The sequence below is a fragment of the Eurosta solidaginis genome, chromosome 5 (assembly GCF_040869045.1).
Source record: "Eurosta solidaginis isolate ZX-2024a chromosome 5, ASM4086904v1, whole genome shotgun sequence".
NCBI classification, from domain to species: domain Eukaryota; kingdom Metazoa; phylum Arthropoda; class Insecta; order Diptera; family Tephritidae; genus Eurosta; species Eurosta solidaginis.
Genome location: NC_090323.1, coordinates 48,062,624 through 48,080,776, shown reverse-complemented (window position 1 = coordinate 48,080,776; position 18,153 = coordinate 48,062,624). Strand labels below are relative to the sequence as shown.

The 18,153-nt window shown below is 38.8% G+C and overlaps 1 protein-coding gene across 12 annotated transcripts in view; it reads left to right on the top strand.

Annotated features, from left to right (window-relative positions):
• The window catches only part of MYPT-75D (Myosin phosphatase targeting subunit 75D), a 531,155-nt gene that overhangs the window by 383,486 nt on the left and 129,516 nt on the right, over window positions 1–18,153 (top strand). Inside the window, exon 3 of one of the 12 annotated variants that reach the window (XM_067787390.1) lies at window positions 12,603–12,653. The exons of the other annotated variants lie outside the window; for them this stretch is intronic. The gene's annotated coding sequence lies outside the window, so the exon portion shown is untranslated. The remainder of the gene's footprint in view (window positions 1–12,602; window positions 12,654–18,153) is intronic. 12 annotated transcript variants of the gene reach the window in all.

Below are 18,153 nucleotides of genomic sequence, written 5' to 3'. Positions count from 1 at the left end.
ACAAACACGTAGCCATAAAACACACATAAATAAACGAGCAAGGTCAACAAGAGCACACCAAAAGCAAAAAGGCGAAGATCACTGACTTCAACCTGCCACAACCTACCGCACCAGTCACCAAGGCATAAAAACAGGTACATACAAAGCAATCATAATGCAGGTATAACCACACAGGAACGCTACACAAAACAACCACATTTGGTAGCACCTACGCCAATACCTGAATGTAATATAAATACTGCACAACTGATAACAAATCAGAACGATCAACGACACTTAAGATGGCAGCACAACAATCATCAACTATTCACCCTGTCGGAAAATCAACAACACAAAGCAGTTTAGTTATAACCGTACCAAGAAAGGAGTTTTTTGACATTTGGGTTCAACATTCTAAGGAAACCAGATATAAAGAATTATTGAGTTTTGTTGTACTTAAGTACGATTTAAGCGAAGCAGCCGAGTATTCGATAAAAAGTTTAAGCTTACAAATATCGGCATATTCGTCGAAGCTGGATCAAAAGTGGAACACCTCTGGAAGACATAAGGAGCGATTTTTGATTAAAAACTCAGAGTGGCTTTCGGGTCCAGACTTCACATTTACAATAACGGTGGATTCAAAGTTGCCATCAGACCAACCAATCACTTCTTCAGGTAACCCCGGCCACGGAAGACGAAAGAAGGACTATGTTAGCTGCAGAGAAAACCCCAAGCGGCGTCGACTTGATGACCTCTTGCAATCTAGAAGTCCTGGTGAGTTACTTAATGCGGCAGAAGTATCAACGCGTATGTCCGTATACCTATTGGTCAACTTTCTGAGGAAGCACAGGAAGCCCGTAACAAAGATTTGAGACGATTCAGGGATGATAACACACAAAAGCAGTCGCGTGAAGCCACGAATAGAGATCTTATGAATATGTTGCTTATAACATCGGATCCTTTAGTTGACAGTTTTAGGGAGATACCTAAGAAAAAATTTAAAAGTCTGACTTCAGAAGTCTTAAGTTTACTGTCCCCCGATAATGTTGAGGAGTCAATAAATACCCCAGTTGTTTCAAGCTTTCACAGTAGTGTTGCTGATGCTCATGACTATTCCACAAGTGATTCATCGAATGAAAGTGATGATAGCGAATAATAACATAATTATAAAAGATAACCTACCCTATAACTTTTTGTTGGATCAGGTTTTATTTAATTTAAATCTATTGTCTTTTCTACTTTGTATGATACTTTAAGCGTTTTTTTAATAAGTAATTTTCACATAATTAATTTAATTATTTACATTGTTATTATTATTATTGTAATTCACTTTTACATTCCTGACTGGTACTATAAAATAATTTTGTAAAAATTGTAGTGCCAGGATAAATACTCAAATAAATACAAAATATGTATGTACATATATACAGTCACTCACATAAATAAGTAGACACCCCTTTTTGGACAATTCTTACAATTTTTGCTTTCGCAAATTTATTTTAACTAATTTCCTATAAGAAAATTTGTCACGATCTATATCAAAAACTAAATTATATTTAAACAAGTAAGGAAGGCTAAGTTCGGGTGTAACCGAACATTACATACTCAGTTGAGAGCTATGGAGACAAAATAAGGAAAATCACCATGTAGGAAAATGAACCTAGGGTAACCTTGGAATGTGGTTGTATGACATGTGTATCAAATGGAAGGTATTAAAGAGTATTTTAAGAGAGAGTAGGCCATAGTTCTATGGATGGACGCCATTTAGGAATATCGCCATAAAGGTGGACCAGGGCTGACTCTAGAATTTGTTTGTACGATATGGGTATCAAATGAAAGGTGTTACTGAGCATTTTAAGAGGGAGTGGGCCTTAGGTCTATCGGTGGACGCCCTTTCGAGATATCGCCATTAAGGTGGACCAGGGGTGACTCTAGAATGTGTTTGTACGATATGGGTATCAAATGAAAGGTGGTAATGAGTATTTTAAAAGGGAATGGGCTTTAGTTCTATAGGTGAACGCCTTTTCGAGAAATCGCCATAAAGGTGGACCAGGGGTGACTCTAGAATATGTTTGTACGATATGGGTATCAAAGGAAAGCTGTTAATGAGTATTTTGAAAAGGAGTGATCCTTAGTCCATAGGTGGCCGCCGTTTCGAGATATCGCCATAAAGGTGGACCAGGGGTGTCTCTAGAATGTGTTTGTACGATATGGGAATCAAATGAAAGGTGTTACTGAGCATTTTAAGAGGGAGTGGGCATTAGGTCTATAGGTGGACGCCTTTTCGAGATATTGCCATTAGGGTGGGCCAGGGGTGACTCTAGAATGTTTGTACGATATGGGTATAAAACGAAAAGTGTTACTGAGCATTTTAAGAGGGAGTGGGCAATAGGTCTATAGGTGGACGCCTTTTCGAAATGTCGCCATTAGGGTGGGCCAGGGGTGACTCTAGAATGTGTTTGTATGATATGGGTATCAAATGAAAGATGGTAATGAGTATCTTAAAAGGGAGTAATCCTTAGTTCTATAGGTGGACGCCTTTTCGATATATCGCCATAAAGGTGGACCAAGGGTGACTCTAGAATGTTTGTACGATATGGGTATCAAACGAAAGGTGTTACTGAGCATTTTAAGAGGGAGTGGGCATTAGGTCTATAAGTGGACGCCTTTTCGAGATATCGTCATTAGGGTGGGCCAGGGGTGACTCTAGAATGTGTTTGTACGATATGGGTATCAAACGAAAGGTGTTACTGAGCATTTTAAGAGGGAGTGGGCATTAGGTCTATAGGTGGACGTCTTTTCGAGATATTTCCATTAGTGTGGGCCAGGGGTGACTCTATAATGTTTGTGCGATATGGGTATCAAACGAAAGGTGTTACTGAGCATTTTAAGAGGGAGTGGGCATTAGGTCTATAGGTGGACGCCTTTTCGAGATATCGCCATAAAGGTGGACCAAGGGTGACTCTAGAATGTTTGTACGATATGGGTATCAAACGAAAGGTGTGACTGAGCATTTTAAGAGGGAGTGGGCATTAGGTCTATAGGTGGACGCCTTTTCGAGATATCGCCATTAGGGTGGGCCAGGGGGACTCTAGAATGTTTGTACGATATGGGTATCAAACGAAATGTGTTACTGAGCATTTTAATAGGGAGTGGGCATTAGGTCTATAAGTGGACGCCTTTTCGAGATATCGCCATTAGGGTGGGCCAGGGGTGACTCTAGAATGTGTTTGTACGATATGGGTATCAAATGAAAGGTGGTAATGAGTATTTTAAAAGGGAGTAATCCTTAGTTCTATATGTGGACGCCTTTTCGAGATATCGCCATAAAGGTGGACCAAGGGTGACTCTAGAATGTTTGTACGATATGGGTATCAAACGAAAGGTGTGACTGAGCATTTTAAGAGGGAGTGGGCATTAGGTCTATAGGTGGACGCCTTTTCGAGATATCGCCATTAGGATGGGCCAGGGGGACTCTAGAATGTTTGTACGATATGGGTATCAAACGAAATGTGTTACTGAGCATTTTAAGAGGGAGTGGGCATTAGGTCTATAGGTGGCCTTTTCGAGACATCGCCAATAGGGTGGGCCAGGGGTGACTCTAGAATGTTTGTACGATATGGGTATCAAACGAAAGGTGTTACTGAGCATTTTAAGAGGGAGTGGACATTAGGTCTATAGGTGGACGCCTTTTCGAGATATCGCCATTAGGGTGGGCCAGAGGTGACTCTAGAATGTTTGTACGATATGGGTATCAAACGAAAGGTGTTACTGAGCATTTTAAGAGGGAGTGGGCATTAGGTCTATAGGTGGACGCCTTTTCGAGATATCGCCATTAGGGTGGGCCAGGGGTGACTCTAGAATGTGTTTGTACGATATGGATATCAAATTAAAGGTATTAATGACGGTTTTAAAAGCGAGTGGCCCTTAGATGTATATGTGAAGGTGTTCTCGCGATATCGACCAAAATGTGGACCAGGTGATCCAGAAAATCATCTGTCGGGTACTGCTAATTTATTTATATATGCAATACCACTAACAGTATTCCTGCCAAGATTCCAAGGGCTGTTGATTTTGCCTTGTAGAACTTTTTCATTTTCTTCTACTTAATATGGTAGGTGTCACACCCATTTTACAAAATTTTTTCCAGAGTTATATTTTGCGTCAATAAACCAATCCAGTTACCATCTTTCATCCCTTTTTTCGTATTTGGTATAGAATTATGGCATTTTTTTCATTTTTCGTAATTTTCGATATCGATAAAGTGGGCGTGGTTATGGTCGGATTTCGGCTATTTTTTATACCGAGATAAAGTGAGTTCAGATAAGTAGGTGGGCTAAGTTTAGTAAAGATATATCGGTTTTTGCTCAAGTTATTGTGTTAACAGCCGAGCGGAAGGACAGACGGTGGACTGTGTATAAAAACTGGGCGTGGCTTCCACCGATTTCGGCCATTTTCACAGAGAACAGTTACCGTCATAGAATCTATGTACCTACCAAATTTGAGAAGGATTGGTAAATTTTTGTTCGACTTATGGCATTAAAAGTATTCTAGACAAACTAAATGAAAATGGGCGGAGCCACGCCCATTTTGAAATTTTCTTTTATTTTTATATTTTGTTGCATCATATCATTACAGGAGTTGAATTTTGACTTAATTTACTTATATACAGTAAAGATATTAAATTTTTTGTTAAAATTTGAATTAAAAAAATTTTTTTTTTAAAAAGTGGGCGTGTTCTTCATCCAATTTTGCTAATTTTTATTTAGCACATATATAGTAATAGTAGCAGCGTTCCTGCCAAATTTCATCATGATATCTTCAACGACTGCCAAATTACAGCTTGCAAAACTTTTAAATTACCTTCTTGTAAAAGTGGGCGGTGCCACGCCCATTGTCCAAAATCTTACTAATTTTCTATTCTGCGTCATAACGTCAACCCATCTGCCAAGTTTCATCGCTTTAATTGCCTTTGGCAATGAATTATCGCATTTTTTCGGTTTTTCGAAATTTTCGATATCGAAAAAGTGGGCGTGGTTATAGTCCGATATCGTTCATTTTAAATAGCGATCTGAGATGAGTGCCCAGGAATCTACATACCAAATTTCATCAAGATAGCTCAAAATTTACTCAAGTTATCGTGTTAACGGACGGACGGACGGACGGACGGACGGACGGACATGGCTCAATCAAATTTTTTTTCGATCCTGATTATTTTGATATATGGAAGTCTATATCTATCTCGATTCCTTTATATATGTACAACCAACCGTTATCCAATCAAACTTAATATACTCTGTGAGCTCTGCTCAACTGAGTATAAAAATGTTTGAAAAATTCGGCGAATTCTCATAAAAAATTTTAATTTTTTTTCCGAATTTTTAGAATTTTTTAGAGTATTGAGATTTGTAGTCCATTCAATTTAAGTACAATAAAGTAATATTCTTAAGTCCTTTAAGTTTTTTTGGATCTATGTCACTTATTCACATGAGTAACTGTATATGAAATAAGCAAATGTATGCATATGAAGTAAAATTTTGGGAAAAATAAAAAAAAAAGAACATATGGCTGAAAAAAATGACGTAGTTGTAATAAATGACTGCATATGAAACGGGAAATCTCATAAAATAATTTTGTCCAGCTAGCTTGTTCTACACGAAACACTGTGCGCCGCTGTTGTTGCCAACAGTCGCAACGTTTGGTTGTCATCACAACAATCCAGCAATGAATAAGCAAAAACAACTGAACTCTGCCATTAACCAGCGGCATGACGTGTGCCACGATAGGCTACAATACCTTTAGTAAGCAAAATTATGCCTCCATATTGCACCTTTTCATAATATTAAAAATTCGTGCGACTGTAAACATATCTACAAATCGATGTTGATGACTACAGTCAGATAGTGGGGTTTGCGTAAATACTTCACTGCAGTAATTATAACAAAACAGTCAACGATTTTAAATTTTAGCTCATTCATGAATTTAAAGCTTAAAGCTCTTGGGCTTAAAATTTATAGAAAAATTTGACATTTTTTGTTAAAAAATTATTTTTATCAGAAGTTTTAAGGAATGCTAAAAAGCGAAGTATTTTGTATAGGAATTTGAAAGTTTGAAATATTTGTTTTGAGTATAAGGGTTAAGGCAGGCTTGAGAACGATAAAAACTCAATTCGTAGCGAAATAATTTATTCAAGAATTTTAGAAAACCCGACAGTTTTTATACTCAGTTGAGCAGAGCTCACAGAGTATATTAACTTTGATTGGATAACGGTTGGTTGTACAGGTATAAAGGAATCGAGATAGATATAGACTTCCATATATCAAAATCATCAGGATCGAAAAAAAATTTGATTGAGCCATGTCCGTCCGTCCGTCCGTCTGTCCGTTAACACGATAACTTGAGTAAATTTTGAGGTATCTTGATGAAATTTGGTATTTAGGTTCCTGAGCACTCATCTCAGATCGCTATTTAAAATGAACAATATCGGACTATAACCACCCCTCCTTTTTCGTTATCGAAAATTTCGAAAAACCGAAAAAGTGCGATAATTCATTACCAAAGACGGATAAAGCGATCAAACTTGGTAGGTGAGGTGAACTGATGACGCTGAATAGAAAATTAGTAAAATTTTGGACAATGGGCGTGGAACCGCCCACTTTTAAAAGACGGTAATTTAAAATTTTGCAAGCTGTAATTTGGCAGTCGTTGAAGATATCATGATGAAATTTGGCAGGAACGTTACTCCTATTACCATATGTATGCTTAATAAAAATTAGCAAAATCGACCACGCCCACTTTAAAAAAAATTTTTTTAAGTAAAATTTTAACAAAAAATTTAATATCTTTACAGTATATAAGTAAATTATGCCAACATTCAACTCCATTAATGATATGGTGCAACAAAATGCAAAAATAAAAGAAAATTTCAAAATGGGCGTGGCTCCGCCCTTTTTCATTTAATTTGTCTAGGATACTTTTAATGCCATAAGTAGAACAAAAATTTACCAATCCTTGTGAAATTTGGTAGGGGCTTAGATTCTGGGACAATAACTTATTTCTGCGAAAAAGGGCGAAATCGGCTGAAGCCACGCCCAATTTTTATACACAGTCGACCGTCTGTCCTTCCGCTCGGCCATTAACTCGATAACTTGAGCAAAAATCGATACATCTTTACTAAACACAGTTCACGTACTTATCTGAACTCACTTTGTATTGGTATAAAAAATTGACGAAATCCGGCTGTGACCACGCCCACTTTTTCGATATCGAAAATTACCAAAAACGAAAAAATGCCATAATTCTATACCAAATACGAAAAAAGGGATGAAACATGGTAATTGCACTGGTCCATTGACGCAAAATATAACTTTAGAAAAAAACTTTGTAAAATGGGTGTGACACCTACCATATTAAGTAGAATGAATTGAAAAAGTTCTGCAGGGCGAAATAAAAAACCCTTGAAATCTTTGCAGGAATACTGTTCGTGGTATTATATATAAATGAATTAGCGGTATCCAACAGATGATGTTCTGGGTCACCCTGGTCCACATTTTGGTCGATATCTGGAAAACGCCTTCACATATACAACTACCACCACTCCCTTTTAAAAGACTCATTAATACCTTTAATTTGATACCCATATCGTACAAACAAATTCTAGGGTCACCACTGGTCCACCTTTATGGCGATATCTCGAAACGGCGTCCACCTATGCAACTAAGGATCACTCCCTTTTAAAATACTCGTTAACACCTTTTATTTGATACTCATATCGTACAAACATATTCTAGATTCACCCATGGTCCACCCTTATGGCGATATCTTGAAAAGGCGTGCACCTATAGAACTAAGCCCCACGCCCTTTTAAAATACTCATTAACACCTTTCGTTTGATTCCCATATTGTACAAACTCATTCTAGAGTCACCCCGGGTCCACCTTTATGGCGATATCTCGAAAAGGCGTCCACCTATAGAACTAAGGCTCACTCCCTTTTAAAATGCTCATTAACCCCTTTAATTTGATACCCATATCGTACAAACAAATTCTAGGGTCACCCCTGGTCCACCTTTATGGCGATGTCTCGAAACGGCGTCCACCTATGGAACTAAGGATCACTCCCTTTTAAAATACTAATTAACACCTTTTATTTGATGCTCATATCGTACAAACAAATTCTAGAGTCACCCCTGGTCCACCTTTATGCCGATATCTCGAAAAGGCGACCACCTATACAACAACCAACACTCCCTTTTAAAACCCTCATTAATACCTTTAATTTGATACCCATATCGTACAAACACATTCTAGAGTCACCCCTGGTCCACCTTTATGGCGATATCCCTAAATGGCGTCCACCTATAGAACTATGGCCCACTCCCTCATAAAATACACTTTAATGCCTTTCATTTGATACACATGTCGTACAAACACATTCCAGGATGGTTACATGGTTATTTTCCCTTATGTTGTCACCATAGCTCTCAACTGAGTATGTAATGTTCGGTTACACCCGACTTAACCTTCCTTACTTGTTCGTATATATTTTTAATGTGTAAACATCCAAGCCCATGGTATGGGGGAAATTTGTATGCAAGCGTAAGTGCAGGTGTAAGTGTAGTCAGTATATATCGATGATGTAGGTTTGAAGAAGAAAATTAAACGACAAAGGAAAAGAAGAGGTAAATATAAGGAAGTCGAAAGAGATGAAGAAGGGTAAGAAGAGAGCAGTATTGTAACAATGTCGCTAATGATGTGATTGACAAGAAAGAGGCTAATGGTTATCGTCACGGCTTGTTATCGATATATTATCGATTTTCTAAACAAACATTTATCGATAGATAGATAGATAGATGTTGTGAGGTTAAGCACTGCGACCTATTGGTCTATTGTGCCCTCAATTCTCTTTACAACACTTCATCCAAGCCGAGTTCCCTGAGAAAATCCAGAATGTTTCCCGGCTTCAGAGAGTGTATGTGACTATTTCCTAGTTTGGATGATCCTAGGATTCTAAGTCTTCGTCTCGCGACTGCCTCACATTCCTTCAGGATGTGTTCTGCAGACTCATCTTCGACATCACAGAAGCGACAGAGGCTACTAGCTGATATGCCCAATTTATGCATGTGGCTATTTAGCCTACAGTGACCTGTGAGTATACCTGTTACAATCCTAAGGCTACTTTTTGGGAGGTTAATCATAGCCTTATATCGCTTCGAGTTGTACCCTCCTATTAGTGCCTTTGCCTGCCGAAGTCCTGGACTCTCGCGCCAGTGTTGTTCTCTGAGGCACGCCTCCTTTTGTATAAAGTCCTCCCTTATTGTATGTGACCCTATTGGCACCATAGGCTCGGGTCCTATTGGCTTTCCGGCCGCTGCCAACTTGGCAAGCTCGTCGGCTCGCTCGTTACCATCCACTCCTCTGTGTCCAGGTACCCATGCCAGACGGATGGTGTTGTTGACTCCTAGATTGTTTAACCTCTCCACGCACTCAAGGACTGTTGATGATTTGATCTCAACCGAAGCCAATGCCTTGAGTGCAGCCTGACTGTCGCTGAGTATAACGATTTTCTCGTTGGTATATCCCCGCTGTAAATTTATCTCTGCACACCGGCTTATGGCAACAACTTCGGCCTGGAAGATGCTCGGATATTTTCCGAGTGGTAGGGATATTTTGGTTCGGGGCCCTAAGATCCCCGCTCCTATGCCCTCCGGTGTCTTCGAGCCATCGGTGTACCATATGATAGTGTGTTCCTGGTGAAGCGCTTCAATCCTGGAGGTGTCCCACGTACATTTGTTCCCCAGCTCTATTTTGAAGCGCTTCTCAAACTTAATTATCTTCCTCGTATCATCTCTGGGAAGTTGGATAAGTGGAATCTGCTCCTGCAGCTTCGCCATGCTCCGTGACTGTATCACTTTGCCTCTTCCACATCCCTCTTTAGCTATGTTTACTAAAGTACTCCTGGCTGCCTGCTCAATTATTATATGTAGAGGCGTTAACTCAAGCAGCACTTCTATTGCTGCCGGCCGGCATGTTCGCATGGCTCCCGTAATGCAGACACACGCTAAGCGTTGAAGCTTCGTGAGCGATTTTTGTACGGTCACCATGGTTATTCTTGATGCCCACGCAACTGCTCCGTACACTATGATAGGTCTCACTATCATAGTGTACATCCATCTTAGGATCTTTGGGCTGCATCTCCAGGATCTTCCTGCAATACGTCTGCACACCATTATTGCTCTTGTAGCCTTTGATATGGTGTTGTCGACGTGTTTCTTCCATAAGAGCTTAGAGTCAAACGTGACTCCCAAGTATTTCACCTCAGACGTGTACTCCATCTGTACTCCATCCATTGTGATTTGCCTAATCCCTTCCAGTTTCCTTTTCCTGGTAAAGGGCACAATGGATGTCTTGTTAGGGTTGATGCTTAGCCCTACCTCAGTACACCATTCTTTCGTTAACCTCAATGCCCTTTGCATTATGTCGCAAAGGGTGCTCTCAAATTTGCCCCTTACAATGATAACAATATCATCCGCGTACCCCTGACATCGGATTCCGTTGTCTGAGAGCCTCTGTAGAAGTTCATCTACTACCAGGCTCCACAGCAGGGGTGACAGGACGCCCCCTTGTGGACATCCTTTCGTTGTTTTAATCTCTACTGTACCGTCCCCACTTGCGGTTTCGGCAATCCTCGTGCGCAATAAGGCGTTTATCCACATACGGATTGGACGCTGTATCTCTCTTCTCTCGAGTACCCGATTCACACTTTCGTGTGTCGTGTTGTCGAAAGCCCCCTCTATGTCCAAAAATGCGCATAGAGTTATCTCCCCGCACTCGAGCGCACTTTGGATTTCTGTGGACAGCTGATACAGTGCAGTTTCTGTCGACCTGCCTGTTCTGTATGCATGCTGATCTTTATGCAGTGGCACTCTAACGAGAGCCTTTGATCTAATCTCATGGTCTACAATCTTCTCCATTGCTTTGAGAGCAAAGGATGTCAGGCTTATAGGCCTAAAGGACTTAGGACTGGAGTAGTCCTTTTTAGCCACCTTAGGTATAAAGACCACTTTTGCTCTTCTCCACACCGTCGGGATGTATGCCAGTGCGAGGCTATCCCTCATAATCCTGACCAGGTGTGGGATCAATTCCTCGCCCTGCTGCAGAAAGGCTGGATATATACCATCCACTCCCGGAGACTTGTAGCTCTGGAAAGACTTTACTGCCCACTTAACTGTGCCATCGTTGAAGAGTTCTTTAGCGAGGTTCCAATCTGTGGATGTTGGTCTCCCTTCTCGAGCCTCCTCCGTTGAGGTATCCGAGGATGCGTCCGAGAAATGAGCTGCAAGCAGGGCACGTGCTCTTTCTTCCTCAGTCCTTGAGTAGGTTCCATCAGGGAGCTTAATTGATAGTCATGTCTCCCTTTGGTCCTTGGCTAGGGCTTTGTGGAGCCTTGCCGCCTCTGGAACCTCCGAAATACCCTCACAAAATTTCCTGAAGCTCTTTCTTTTAGCTTTTCTAATCTCTTTGTTATATGCTTTCATTTATCGATGTTCCTGCAGTGAATCGCACCTGCTCTGTAAAAGCACAAAATTGTCTCATTAAGAGAAGGTACTAGTTCTAATTCTGTCCCTCGCCGTGGTTTCAACTAACAGTTTTAACATTGTGATGCCCTACAAAATAGCAGTTTTCCGCTTTGCTGCCTTTTGGACCCATTCATAACTAGTACAGTCCTAGGAGATTCCCGCCTCTGGTTGATTAGTTTAAATACATACAAATTGTTCCGACTTATTATTTAAGAATTCATGAGCTTGAATATTCAATTATTATGTTTTTCTAAGAGAAACTGAAACGAAAGAAAGGAACATTTATTGTCATATTGCGATGGTACAATTTCGAAAACCGCCACGTAATCATCATCATGTTCCGACTTATATTAGGTTAGGTTAAAGTGGCCGCCTCCGCTTCCCAAGCGCAGTGTCACATAGGCCATTGTCGCTTGTTGTGATCCCACGAAGGAGCCCTTGTTTCCCTTCTGTAGAACATACACCAATGAAGCTAAACTAGCGCGTTTGCCAAATGGAGCGGCGACAGAAGTCATTTGTTTCCAGGCCCATATGACCCCCATGGGCGCCGATAAGACAGTGTCCTGTTAGAATAGCCACTAATGTGGCAATAGAGAGGCGATTCAGCAGTATGACCGATTGCGATCTCTTTTCGTCCAGCTTGTGCCAGATTTGCCAACCATGTTGGTTGCATGGCTCAACAGTGGCTACCAACTGGCCAGCTCTGCATCCGATTAGCACCAATTCGAAGGTAGTAATTAAACCTGTAGAGCTAAACTGTAGCCCGCCGGTAACAAGCCAATAAGCTCTACTCAAATAACCCGAAATTATTTGTTTCTGGTGAAGTTACTTCTTTTGAGGTAAATTTTCGAGTTGATTTAAAAATTTTAGATTTTTAGACTTACACCTGTACGTTTATACATTGAACTTCACTGGGTACTCACGCCTTTTTTCAAGTTTTTACAAACGATTATTTTTTAATTACTTTAGATATTAGAAACGTAAACATTAAAAAATACTTCTCCCATGAACTAATATTCTTTTGTTTTTATTTTTTTCTTTTTAGGTAAGTTGGAAAATTGTCTTATAGGAGTATTTAATTCATTTACCAAATTTTGTAAGTATATTCTTAAATGTATTATGAACAAAAACTTACGATTTCATTCGCTTTAAGACAAATCGCAAAACAACTCGCCCTCTCACTACCGTCACTTTCGATATCAGTTATGAGGCATAGGTCGCTCACGTGATATTCATTTGTGTGTATCAGAAGAAAATACTTTCTAAAACACATTTCCTAAGCCATCATCATATGTTCCCGTGATTGAACGGAAGCATGTAACTCATACTTACTTACTTGCGTCATTTACCTGGCGTGTAACCTCACATTTTAATTAACTTATACAAGAATTATAAACGAAATATACCAGGCACCAATAACTGATATTTGAGGGATATATTAACTGCTATGCGAATTTCTCATTGCACGCAATTAAATAAAAACAAGTAAGGACGGGGCTGTCTTCGGCTGTGCCCAAGACTTCATACCTTTCGTGAATGGGGCTGAACAATAATCTTATCCCGTTCGTAATCTCCAACTAATCGGATGTATAAGATAAGAAATATATAGTGAACAGATGTACATACCTAAACGATTTTTAAGATAAATATAAAATAAAAAATTGCAAAAAACCCCCTTATCTGAACGATCGGTTGTATGGGATATATACTATATATAGCTCCGATCAAAGTGATTTTTTCAGAAAGTCTTCTATGATATATTGAAATATATATCACCGAGTTTCACGTTTATACTTTCTAAATTAAGGGAGAAATTGCCAAAAATCTTTCTATCTGAATGATCGGTTGTATGGGATATAAGTATATATAGCTCCGATCAAAGCGATTTTTTCAGAAAGTCTTCTATGATATATTAAAATATATATCACCGAGTTTCACTTTTATACTTTCTAAAGTGCGGCAGGAATGATCAAACTCGTCTTATCTGAACGATCGGTTGTATGGGAGATATATGTTATAGTGGTCCGATCCTACCGGATCCGACAAATGTCTAATATAATACAAAAATACATCCTTGTGCCAAATTTCATTGAGATATCTCAAAATTTGAGGGACTAGTTTGCGTTCAAACAGACAGACTGACGGACAGACGGACATGGCTATATCAACTCAGTTCGTCGCCCTGATCAATTCGGTATACTTAATGGTGAGTCTATCTTCTATATTTCTCAACGTTACAAACATCGGACCAAAGTTAATAACCATTTCATGTTCATGAAAGGTATAAAATAAATAATAGTTAAAAAAACTAAAAAAACATGCTTTTATAGCAAACCGAACTAAAAAAAAGAAAATAAATTGCAATTAAAAAGAGTTTATATAACAGTAGTAGAAGGTTAAACAATCGTTTATAGTTAATCACCTCAAAATAAAATTATAATAAAATTTAAGTTATTAGCAGAATAATTTAATTCACAGTAAAAAGCGTGGGGTACTTGATATTGAATGTTACAATCATTCTATTGGCAACTATCTGAGAGGAAAGATATGAAATGTAGTCAAATGCACCCCACGCTTTTTACTCTGAATTAAATTATTCTGTTAATAAATTAAATTTTATTATAATTTTATTTTGAGGTGATTAACTATAAACGATTGTTTAACCTTCTACTACTGTTATATAAACTCTTCTTAATTGAAATTTATTTTCTATTTTTTAGTTCGGTTTGCTATAAAAGCGTGTTTTTTTAGTTTTTTTTTAGTTTTTTTAAACTATTATTTATTTTTAATTTTTTAGTTCAAATAATTTTAAAAGTTTTAGTCGAGAGTGATGAAACCTCGAAACGCCACGGTCCATGGATGAATCCAACCCCACGGCACCGAAAAGGGCCAAGACGCAGGGAGGCTGGACGCGGTCTTTCGCCGAAATTTCCAAGGGTCGGCAGATCAAACCTATGGCCATTCAAAGTGGTAATAAGGCCAATTGACCTTATGGCACTTGACCTTATGTCACCACACCATCACATTAATGCATTGTCATCGACCCTTGATACGTGTGCAAAGTTTCAATCAAACTTATGGCCATTCAAAGTGGTAATAAGGCCAATTGACCTTATGGCCGTTGACCTTATGTCAACACACCATCATATTAAGGCATTTTCATCGAGCCTTGATATGTGTGCAAAGTTTCAATCAAACTTATGGCCATTCAAAGTGGTAATAAGGCCAATTGACCTTATGTCAACACACCATCATGTTAATGCATTGTCATCGGTCCTTGATACGTATGCAAAGTTTCAAATTAATCAGACTTCTAGAAACCGGTGAAAATTAAGCTCAAAGATTGCGCTACATACAGGCCAAGCTAATAGAAGCGTGTTAATAAAAACAGTTAGTTGCTTCTGTTCTACGCGGGATATTAGAGTAAACACTTATTTGACTTGAATGAACCAAAGTTGCTCATACGCCATGTTGCACCAAAGAAAAGCTATTCCAGAGACAACCTATTGTAAGGGCATACAATTTCTGGCGTAACCTGATGGTATTAATATCATTCGTCTTAACAAATGCGCCGAATGTTTTGCAGTCTCTGGCTTTGATAAATACGCTAAAAAGTTGACCTTGTTATGAATGGGGACAGGACAAAGTTTTTGCTGGCATCAAAGATAAAGTCGGCGCATTTGCGACTTGACAGACGAGTCACTATTAGCGGATATAAGTTCGCAACTGTATAGGAATATGTCTATTTGGTAAGCAGCATTAGCCGAAATAGCAATGTCACTTTGAACCCAATAGGCAATTGAAAAGGAAAAATTCCACTCGATGAACAGTAACCACGCTCTATTAAACCCGGTTTTTGTGAACGAATTTAGGCTGAAGTTAAATTCAAACTCAATTTAACCTTAATTCTTTGGACATTTGCATTAAATTTTATTTCTCCCCACAGTTGATGCGCCCAACCGGCAACTCTGGTTTAAATTCTAGTTGACTTGAACTCGCACTGAAAACCAGGACCTTTGTCTACCATCATACTTGTCCTAATGTATCGCCTGGATTCATAAATGATGTGGAAAGGCGATGAGCCCTAAGACTATACTAGAAAAAAGGCTACTACATTTGTGGTCCTGTTCGTGATGCTGACGGCGAGTATGAGCTTTACACATACTTGAAAAACGCATAAAAGCTTAGCTTATAAAGTCATTTATGCGAATGGACGAGAACGCTCCGGACAAGAAAGTACTTTAATCTATGTCCATATATGAAAGCAGACACCAGTGAAGGATTACTTGATCTTTTTTGGTGCTCCCAGTTGGCGGAAGTTAGCAAGAAACAGGTATCCGACGGCTTAAATGGGCCAGATTTGTTGAGCAACAGTGAAATAAGCCACTGTGATAAGTGAATGAATAATTTATGGTTGTGACGATAGCGGAAACTGATATCTGCTGTGAGGATGAGCGTAATCAGTTTGAAACTACACTCGCGTTTTATACCCACTCCATCGATCCCTCCATCCGTCTGTTTATGCAATAAATTTAGAACTCCAGCTAATGCGAACTCACAATGTATTGGTATTGAGTGTGAGCGAAATTGAATTATTACTACGCACATTTCTTCGATACCGAAAAATCGAATTAAAAAAAAATTTTTAAGTGGTCCTGGTTTGCTTCTTTTTAGTTAACGATTAGCAATACTGTCGAGAAACGGCTATTCGAAAAGAAAAACCATCGCCCTTCGAGAGTATTTTTACCATGAAAAGCTTCTCAGAAAAACTCACCTGCCTTAGCAGGTGCCGTTCGACGTAAAATATGTATTTTATTTGATAAGAGTACCTTTGTTAGTCTAACGTTGTAAGACTTGAACATGATCTTCGATACTTTGCAGCCCTGAACTTGGTTCCATGCCTTCCCTACTTGGTAAATCCGGAACTCCCGCCTTCTTTTAATATCGCCTTATCTGATTGGGATGCCTACGGCAAACGCTTCGAGGTATGCGCCCTTGTTAGCTAGCTTATTCGCCTCTATACTACCATCAGTAACTATATTATTATTAAAGAAATATAAAGTTGTGAATACTAAAAAAAAGTTCAACTTTCGCTAACATAAGCCCTTCACTGGAAAAAGCATATTCCCATGCTCAATCGCGCGTACGCATTCACATGCTTATATAACATCACAACAAAATATTAAATCCTTTTTAGCGCGCGCATTCAAAACACTTTGTCACTGCCAAAGTGCTGTATTGTTGTTGCTGATTTTAATGCGCTACACTTAGATAACTTTGCTGTAATGTTTTGTTGCTTAAAGCTTTAATGCTTTTATTTTATCCTTGCAATATTTGCTGGTGAATGACTTCAATCGTTTTTACGTAGCAAATCAACGCTTCACTCTTCTTTGCCTCGCACATCACTCCATCACAACAAATTTGCTTCATGTAAATATTTATGCATATGTGATTGTGTTTATGAGTAAATGATTTTGTGTGGCACAAATACGTACCACTTATACCGTTAATTTATCCTTGCCATTATTTTTTGTAGCCTTTATCCTTTAATGTCTTTCACTATTCACGCACACACACACGTCCACACACATACGCCCACACATAATCGCATATGCACCCACTTTTGTATAGAATTTTTAATGTTGTGTGTTGCCACAAAATAGATTTCATATTCATACATTTACGTGTGTGTGTGTATGTAAATGGGTTATGCAGTTAAACCCTCTTGCGTGTTGCAATTTCCATATGCAATAAATTTATATGAGACCAGAAGTTTTTATGCATTTGCATATTTGTAGCGAGGTATGTATGTATGAACGTATGTTTGTTCCCATCGCGCCCACTCACGCCCACTCGACAAATATACTTACAAATTAGTTACTATGCACGCAGACTGCATTTTCTCATGCACTGTTCTTACAGTAGTAAAATAAAAATTACGTAAACGCTTTACCATTCAGTTCATTATGCTTTCTTTAGCACCAACTCACTTACGCACTTGCCAACAAACTATGGGGACTTTTGGTATATTTTGGTACAAATTTTGGATGTGTACATAAATATCCAAACTTACGGTTTGGGCGAATCCTGAATGGTAGCGTAACGTGTAAGTGTAAGTTTTTGTAAGTGGTATGCTATATGGGGGATACATGTCCATTGTAAATGTAATATTTTTATATGTACTCTAAAGCAGGCATGCTTAACGAACGAAACGATATCATTTCGTTACGATAATCAACATTAATAAACGAAACGAAGTCATTTCGTTTCGTTTATTAACGTTAAGAACGACAAATTAACGTTAATTTGACGATCTTAACGTTAATAAACGAAACGAAGTGACTTCGTTACGTTTATTAGCGTTGATTATCGTAACGAAATGATATCGTTTCGTTCGTTAAGCATGCCTGCTCTAAAGAGTACTAGAGATAGTGTAGGCGTAGTACGTGGTATTGGTGTGCTGTTCAGTAGTAATAAAGAATGAAAGGGTAAGTGTACTAACTACATGTCAGAACACGGTACGCGATACAGTTGATATGAGCGAAATCATACAGTTACTTAAATCAAATACGTAACTTACATTTAAATTAAAGGAT